Genomic DNA, 9,758 nt, shown 5'->3' with positions numbered 1-9,758 from the left:
TAGTAGCTACTTTTCTACCTTTTATTGATCCCTTAATTCCCAGTATTTTCTCTTTCATCATTCTATGGAAACTGCTTTTGATAAGGTTATCTTACTGCCAAAACTAACAGCTTTCTTCTGTAGTCGACACTAGACCATTCCTCTTTCCTTGAAACTTTTGTTCTCTTAGCTCTTAGACTGTTCTTTATTAGCCTTTTTTGAAGACCTCTTGTCTTTTGTCCTGCCCTCAAGAACTTTCCCAAGCTCTGCTATTGACTTCTCTTTTACTTCTCATAGTGCTCTTTGGTGATCTCACATATCTTCATTACTTCAGCTACTCCCTATTCACATTTGACTCCCAGATACTTTTTTTTCCTCCTAGTCATCTGCACTTACTCTAAATATTGTATTTCTAGCTTCTTCTGAACATCTTCATCTGTATGGCATAGGACTTCAAATTCAACCTGTCTAAAATGAACATCATGTGTTTTCCTTTAAACTTGTTCTTTCATTCACACACACCTGTACACACTCACTCATTCATGACTATCTGTCTTGGTTATAGTAATCACCCAGGGTCTAATCTGTGAGCTCTTCTTGACTTTTCTCTCTTCCTTTCTTGCCAGATCCTTTAGCCACTAAGATCTGTTGCTTGTGCTTACTTTGAAATTGTCTTCACACTTACTCTTGAGTTACGATTTAAGTCCACCTTTGTTTGTTACTTGGACTGTTGTTATTGTAGTCTGTTATTTGGGTTCCTGCTGCTGGTTTTATCTTTTAAACCATTACCTTATTATCTGATCTTGCTTCTCACCTTTGTCATCTGTTTTTGTCATTAGGAAAAAAATCCAAATCCCTTAAGAAGACATCCAAGGTGCCTCTTGATTTTGCTGTTGCTTATTGCTGCAGACCTACTGAGCTACTTGCAGTACCATGCAAGTACCATGAAGAATAGTATGCTCTTCGTGCTTCCACCTTTGAACATTCTCTTTGAACATTCGCATTGCTTGTTGTACCCTTCTCTCTGTCTTGACTCAGCAAACTTGTCTTTTAGGATTCAATTCAAGTATATGGTCTTATGACCTATAAGCAGTATTAGGCATTTGCTCACATTTTCCTAGCACATACCATATTATTCTAATCTATATATCTCAACTCCAGAATTTACATTTTGTCCTTTTCTTTTATAATTTATATCTCTTTATTGATATTCTTTATTCCATGTTAGTGTCATTATGTCTTCCTTTACTTCCTTAATCATGGTTTTCTTTACTCTTGTGAACATGTTTATAACGGCTATTTTGCAGTGCTTTTCTTTTTTTTTTTTTTTTTGATATGTGGATGTTTGGAGCTCTTGGAAGTGTGGAATTGGGTTCAGGATACATTCTACACCTATGAAATGCCAGCCTGTGAACTTGTAGAACACAGTGTCTGTGTTTTATATCTTCTTTCTTCTCCGCAGTACTTAGCACAGTGCCTAGCACAGTATCTTTTATGTATTAGATATTCAACTAATTGAGTGAATGAACCTGGATTAGTGATTATCTAGCTAGATGAGTATTTGGCCTTAATGTTAGTCCTAAAATGCAATGCTTTATACATTTTCTTAAATTTTCCCTTGGCATAGTTTCATGACATAAGATATTATTGTGGAAAACATTTGAAAATCTTAATATGCCTATATGTTAAATTGTGTGATTAAATATGGCAGAATTCTTGATTAGGAATAATGCCTCTAAATAAATATCTCTACTTATTGTAGAATGTGACAAATAGGTTTTACTATTATATAGCTATGGGTAGAAGATATGCATAGGTATAGAAGATAACTTTAGGTATATAAAGTTATTCTTGCCTCTCTGGAATCCTGTGATCATCTCACTTTCCTGGACTATTCATTAATTGGCCTGAATGGATAATTTTCACTCCTTTTAGGAAAAGTAATACTGGGAATGAACAAGGTGGTATGCCCTGTGACTATTTATGATTACTGTTATTGGAGCACTTTGACATGTAAATGACCTCAGATTCTTTTAATAGCAGATAAGCAATTCCTCTGGTTTTGTTTTTAAATGTCTCTGTCCTCCAGATACAGATTTTCTGTTTTTATATGCATTGATTCTGCTGGTTTCATTTAAATGGTGCATATTTCATGCGAGTTTTTATAATACTACCACTCTTTTATTTAGTGATAATATGCAAATGAAAAAGTAATGGTGTGAGTGGTTTCATAATTTACAAATCTTAACAATCTTTCTTGAAACTCTTTTGTAAAAATGCAGATACTGTAGAAAAGTACAAAGAAAAAAATTATCCAGAGCCACTTCACCACCCAGAGATAACATCTCTGTTAACATTTTAGTGAACATTTTTTAGCATCCGTTTACACACGTGCAAGCACACATGCTCCCCCTGACCCCTCTCAGGCAAAAGTAAATCATTTTACATAAGCATCAATTTAGTATCACTGCTGTTTTGTAGCTTAATTTTTATTTTACTTCTGCTCAATAGTGGTATGGGCCTGTTTCCATGTTAAATAAAAATATATTGATCCACGTGATTTTTAATAGCTATACTATTATGTGTACCATAATCCACATGACCAGATTCTTAAAACAAAAAAAGTCATAAATAGGGCTGGCTGGTTAGCTCACTTGGTTAGAGCATGGTGCTGATAACACCAAGATCAAGGGATCGGATCCCCTTACCAGCCAGCTGTCGCCCCCCAAAAAGGTCATAAATAAAAAAATGCTGTGCTAAACTTATCTTTCCCATTTGTGTCATTTTTCTCAAAGGACATCCTTGTTTTTCATTTTGATACAACTTATCAAACAGTTCTCAAGAAGGGTATACCAGCAGATTATTGGAAATACTTATAGTATTACCCATTTCTGACAAGTTTTGTAAAGTATGAACTAACAAATATCTTTGGAAATTTAGGTACCTATAGCTTTAAGCTGTTATATACAGATAAATACATTATGCTGAGTGCATAGAAATTTTTTCGTTTTACTCTATCATAACATAAAGCTTATTACTAAATTGATCTTTATTTGTCAGGTTCCAACATATACATGCCACTTTCCCCTTAAGATTATTATTAAGTTATTAATAGGAGAACTTGTGAATCTCTTGGAAATATTAGTGATCAACTTTTTCCAACCCTCTTCACCAACTTTATCTGATTTAGAAAATTATATTTCCTCTACTTGAGTGCTTAAATCAGAAAGCTCAGTTTGCTTCAGAAAATTTACAAATTGTATTACTAAACTAATTTCATGATAGTAATAGTATTTAGATGTTCCTTTTAGCTTATAAGATGAAATTTCACTGGTTTTAAATAGGTCACCTTCTGGATAACTCAGAAGTTGAGTATATTTTGATAATAAATTTTAAATTGGCCATATTTGGATATGCTTGAAATAAGGGAAATAACAACCTATAAAATTTTTTTAAAAGTCTTGTGGAAATGTAAACTTGAAGGCTCTGGTTTCATTTGAATAGTGGCCATTTGACTTCTCCTTTCCACCCCACTCTGTTCCTCTTTATTCTGGGTTATTTATAAACATCGAAAACTAATAAAAATAGTTTTGAATACGGCTGCTCTTTATATCTCTGGTTCTCATCGTTTTATGTCTTTTTAGATCATTTTAGCAAGACAAAGGAGTTCTCTAGCCCTGCCTTTCTTCCTCATTATCAGTACCCCCTCTTCTACCTTCCCAAATAATTTACTTCTCTTAGCTTTTGCCAAGACACACCCCCACACACATACACACACCCATGCACACATCCCTACTGTAGGCATGAATCTTTTAAATTAGCCCCTGGGCCGGCCCGGTGGCGCACTGCTACAGTGCGCTGCTTGGGAGCATGGTGGCGCTCCCGCCGAGGGTTCGGATCCCACATACAGACCGGCTGCTCACTGGCTGAGCAAGGTGCGGGCACAACACCGAGGGTTGCGATCCCGTTGCCGGTCCAGGTCCGGTACGGGCGCGACACTGAGGGTTGCTATCCGTTGCCGGTCACGAAAAAAGACAAAAAAAAAAAGTAAATTATCCCCAACTGTGCTCCTTTGTCACCCCAAAGGGGAAAGAAGAACCGTGAAGATAGGAGATTGAAGTCTCTGGTTTTGGAAAAACATATATCAGGTAAAGATTAATGCCAGCATTTTATCTCCTGTTTTTTTATTGGCTTAAGTCAGCCAAGGACAGTGAAGACTTGACATGGTCAGTCTAATTATATAATTAGTATAATTAGTGAAGTCATCAAAGAAAAGTTTCCTTCTCTTTTTTTCTTCCCTCCTCTTCTTCTCCCTCTTTACTTTCCTCTTTTTCTGCTTGTCACTCATTCTTTTTTATCCTGGCTGAAAGGTGGAAATCGAAACGGAGTTGAGAAAGACTGGAGTTAGGTCAGTTAGTTGGAATGATGCTGCAGTTGGCCTGGACTAGAGCATTGACAGTGATATGGGTAGAAGTAGTTGAATTCGAGATATATTTAAGATGTAGAATAGAGTCCATGACTTGGTGCTTCAGCGATATTTGCTTTATAAAAAGGATGGTTAATTGAACTGTGGCATAATTTATCTGTTTAGGAAAGAGGTGATACATAAAGCACAACAGAACTCGAAAAGAAAAACCAACTTTATAGGAAGTAGATTGATTTGCTCAGAAGTTTTTGAAATGATAGTTGAAAAGCATCTCTCTACTAGTGGGTGTCTGAGCTAACCCAAAAGAGTTGACTGAATTTTCTATATTGATAATTTAAGATCAAATAATTTTTTAATGTTTTAAAAACATTACCACTAGATTCATCATCGGGCCAAAATAGAAGAACAGGGAATAGACTTACCCTCTCTCCAGAAATAGCTAAAAACATGAACAAAGTATATACGAACCAATAGTTTTTAATACTTTAAATATCAGGCGATAAAAGACAGTGAGCCTTGAAAAATGGAAAACAAATGAGGTGAGCCCTGTGATTACCCCAGCTTGCTGCCTTGGGAGAGTTTGCAGGCCTGCTGCAGGAAGAGGGACCTCAGGTGACTCCTGGTGATGTGCCTGAATTGAGGAGATCAAACTGCAAGTCCACAGTGGCTAAGTTTGCTTTAGTTCACAAGAAAAAGTACTGAAGAGGAGAGAGCTCACACACAGAAGAGAACTCTGGAGATTTGCAAGGGGTTACCTGGAGTCTTCAGCTGAGTATTGATCAGGGAATGTGAATGAGGAGGCTACCCAAGCTGGAAAAAAGAAATTGCAGAGAAGATCACAGAAAAAATTCTCAGAGCTCACACAAGTCCAAGAATAGTTCCTGTTCTCACTAGCCAAGATGGGAAACTTCATAATTCATGAAGCATCATGTAGGGTAGTGGGGGAGCATTTGTCTCACTAGTGGGGCCAAATTAGCCTTAGGATAAATGCTTCCCTGGTCCTTCCTAACAAAGCTTAAAAGTAAGACCTGCAAGGATCAAACTAATTTTTAAGCAGTTAACTGCAATGGAGAACAAAGGTCAAGAATATTTATAGGAATACAAAAATATCCCACACCCAACGTGGTAAAAGTTACAGTATTTGTAATCCAATCAAAAATTACCAGACAGGCAAAGAAGTAGGAAAGTAAGAACCATAAAGAGAAGAGGATGTAATCAGTCAAATTACATGAAGCAGAAGTAGTATATAAGAACATCAGAACAGTTGTTATAACTGTATTCCATATGTTTTAGAAACTGGAAGAAAGATTAAACATGTTAGTGCAGGCATGGAACATATATTTTAAAAATCCAAAAATTTAAAAACTACAATGTCTGAAATGAAAAATATATTGAATGGGATTAGTGGCAGATTAGGCATGGCAGGAGAGAAGATAGTGAACTTGAAGGCATAGCAACAGAAAATGTCCTAAAAACCACACATAGGAAAAGTGAGCTGTGGGGTAACATCAAGCAGCCTAATGTACTTGTAATTGGAGTCCCTGATGCTGGACAGGTGGGGTGTACGGAAAAAATATTTTAAGAAACAATGAGCAAATATTTTCCTAATTTGATTAAAACTGTGAACCCAGAGATTCAAGGAGCTCAGTGAACCATGCACAAGAAACATAAAGAAAACTACACCAGGCACATCAAAGACAGCAGCTCTAGGGAAACAAAGACCCATTTTTGAGGAACAAGGATACAGGTAGCATATTTCTCATTGGAAATAAGTCAGAAAACAGTGTAGTAGTATCTTTAAAATATAGGAAGAAAAATAATGTCAGCCTAGATTTCTGCACTTGGAAAAAATATCCTGAATGAGTCAATACTGGCTGGCTGCAAAAAGAAAAAAAAAAAAACAGTCAAACAAGTGCATGTGAAAACTGGTGAAATTTAAATTAGGTGTGTAGTTTAGTTAAAATTATTGCACCAGTGTTAATTTCATGGTTTTAAAAATGTACTATCATTATGTAAGATGTTATTTTTGGTGAAAGATTGTGAAAGATACTACTTTTTGTGAATACTAAATTATTTCAAAATAAAAAAAAATTTTAAAAGCATAATAAAGACTTTTTAAACACACAGAAGTTGAAAGAATTCATCACCGTCAGATATATGCTTTAATTAAAGGAAGTACTTTAGGCAGAAGGAAAATGATGCCTTGTGGAAATCTGGACGTGCACAAAGGAGTGACCACCACCAGAAACAGTAACCACATGAGTGAATATAAGAAATGTTTTCCCTTATAATTTAACTCTTGTTTGAAAGATAATTGATTGTTCAAAACAAAAATAGTAACAGTGGGTTTAAAGGGTTTATGACATATATAGAAAAATATGACAATAGCAAAAAGTCCAAGAAGGGAGAAATGGAAACACAACATTGTAAGCTTCTTATACTGTATTTGAAGTAATAATAAGGCTGGATGATCAGTGTTATGGATGGAATTGTGTCCTATGCCCTAATGTGACTGTATTTGGAGAGCGGGCTTTCAAAGAGGTAATTAAGGTTAAATGAGGTCATAAGAGTGGGTCCCTAATCCAATATGACTTTGTCCTTATAAGAAGAGGAAGAGGTTCCTGGTATGCCAGGACACAGAGAAAAGGTCGCATGGGAGAAGGCAGCCATCTACAAGCCAAGGAGAGAGGCCTCAGGAGAAACCAATTCCGCTGGCACCTTGATCTTGTACTCCCAGCCTCTAAAACTGTAAGAAAATTAATTTCTGTTGTTTAAGGTGCCTAATGTATGGTATTTTGTTATGGCAGCTGCAGCAGACTAAGACAGTTGATGGTAAGTTAAAGATACATACTTTAAGGGCCGGCCCGGTGGCGCACTGGGTAGTGCGCCGCTTGGGAAGCGCGGCGGCGCTCCCACCCGAGGGTTCGGATCCCACATACAGACCGGTTCCCGCTCACTGGCTGAGTGAGGCGCGGGAGCAGCGCCGAGGGTTGCGATCCCGTTGCTGGTCCCCGGTCCGGTACGGGGGCAACACTGAGGGTTGCGATCCGTTGCCGGACACAGAAAAAAAAAAAAAAAAAAAAAAAAAGATACATACTTTAAAACAGACAGAGTTACAGCTAATAAGTCAAGAGAGGAGATAAACTGAAATCATGAAAATATTGTTAATCCCAAAGAAAGCAAAAAAAAAAAGGACAAAGGACATCAGATGGAACAGATAGAAAAGAAATAGATGATAAATTTAAACCCAGTCATGTCAGTAATCACATTAAATGTAAGTACTACAAATATCACAATAAAAGGCACAGATTTTCAGGTTGGATTAAAAACATGCAAGATTCAACTGTATGAAGCTGACAAGAAACCTACTTTAAAGAAAATGACAAAAATAGATTAAAAGTTGTGCTAGTCAAAAGGAAACTGGAATAGCAACATTCATATCGGACAAAGTAGATTTCAGAGCACAAAATATTACCAGGTATAAAGAGGGTCATCTGATAAAGGGGACGGTTCATCAAGAGGATTGATATACCATTTTTAAATGTTTAAGCTCCCAATAACAGAGCTTTAAAATGTATGAAATAGGCAACAATAGCGATTTTAACACTCCTCTTTCAGTAATAGAAGGTGACAGGAAATCAGTAAGGAGATAGGAGACTTGAACAACTCTAACAACCAGCTTGTCCTAATTGACATTTGTAGAACTCTCTGCCCAACAATAGCCAAATGCATAATCTTTTCAGGTGCACATGGAACATTGACCAAGACAGACCAGTTCTGGGTCATGAAACAAGTCTCCATAAGTTTAAAAGGATTCAAGTCATACAAAATATATTCTCTGACCACATGGAATTAAATTAAAAATCAGTAACAGAAAGATCTTTGGAGAATCTTCAGGTATTTGGAATAAGACACATCTGAATTACTCAGGGGTCAAAGAAGAAATAGAAAGGGAAATTAGAAAGTATTTTGAACTGAATGAAAATGAAAATGTGAGGAGATATAGGGTGCCACTAAAGCAGTAATCACAGGGAATTTTATAGTACTAATTTCCTATATTAAAAAAGAGGAAAGATTCCCAAATCAGTGATCTTGGTTTCAACCTTAAGAACTAGAAAGAGAAAAGCAAATTAAATCCAAGCAAAGCAAATAATTAATAACAGAGTAGAAGTCTGTAAAATAGAAAACAAAAACAATATAGAAAAATTTATGAAACCAAAAGCTGGTTCTTTGAGAAGATTCATAGAATTGGTAAATAGCTAGCCAGCTAGATTAGGAACAAAAGATAAAAGACAGAAATTACCAATATCCAGAAAGAAATAGGAGATAGATTCCACAGATATTATAAAGATACTAAGAGAATATTATGAACTACTACATGGCAATAAATTTGGCAAGAGTTGAAATGGACAGATCTTTGAAAGACACAAACAACCCAACTTCACTCAAGAAGTAATAGTTCACATGATTAGCTCTATCTACATCTATTACAGAAATTGAATTTATAATTAAAAACCTTCCCACATGAAGGCCCAGATAGCTTCACTGGTGAATTCTACCAAATATTTAAGGAAGAAATAGTGCAAATTCTACAAATGGAGAATGAAGAGACAAATTATAGACGGGGATAAAATATTTGTAAATCATGTGTCTGGCAAAGGATTTCTATCCAGAATATATGAAGAACTCTAAAAATTACATAATAGAAAACAAGACCAAAAAAACCAATAAAATGGTCAAAAAATGTGCATAGACACTTTACTGAAGAAGATACAGATTGGCAAATAAGACCTTTGGGAAATGCAAATTTAAACCATGAAGAGATATTAGAATGTCCAAAATGAAAAAGATCAACCAGAGCAAGTATTCCTGACAACGCAGAGCAACTTACTCTGTTATACAGTGCTGGCAGACATAGTAAAATAAAATAGTACAACTACTTTGGAGAACAGTTTACCAATTTTTTTAAAGGTTCTCATATATACACATACATATACCATTCAGTGCTAGGTTTTTGACCAAGAGTAATGAAGCATGTACATATAAAGACTTGTACATGAATGTTCACAGTAGCTTTATTCGTAATAGCCAAAAACTGGAAACAATCTAATTGTCCAACAGATGAAAGGATAAACAAATTGTGGTATACTGACATTATTGAATATTAAGCAGTACAAATGAAATATTGGTAGATGTAATGACATGGATGAATCTTGAAGCTGAGCCAAAGAAGCCAGTCAAAACAATACATACAGATGAATATATGATTCATTTATATAAAGTTCTAGAAAATGCAGACTAATCTATAGTGACAGAAAGCTGGTCACTGGTTGCCTGTAGAGGGGATGTGGGG

The 9,758-nt window shown here is 35.9% G+C and overlaps 1 protein-coding gene and 1 non-coding gene across 2 annotated transcripts in view; both read left to right on the top strand.

Annotated features, from left to right (window-relative positions):
• Positions 1-9,758, top strand: part of LOC103593235 (PAB-dependent poly(A)-specific ribonuclease subunit PAN3-like) — a gene marked incomplete at its 5' end in the record, with an annotated part of 88,495 nt that overhangs the window by 54,067 nt on the left and 24,670 nt on the right. The gene's annotated exons all lie outside the window — the stretch shown is intronic.
• TRNAI-GAU lies at positions 2,619-2,693 on the top strand. The gene has a single exon. It is a non-coding gene; the product is annotated as a tRNA-Ile (tRNA).

The sequence above is a fragment of the Galeopterus variegatus genome, unplaced genomic scaffold, assembly GCF_000696425.1.
Source record: "Galeopterus variegatus unplaced genomic scaffold, G_variegatus-3.0.2 Scaffold1305, whole genome shotgun sequence".
Classification (NCBI taxonomy): Eukaryota; Metazoa; Chordata; class Mammalia; order Dermoptera; family Cynocephalidae; genus Galeopterus; species Galeopterus variegatus.
This window is presented reverse-complemented; position numbering and strand designations above follow the sequence as displayed.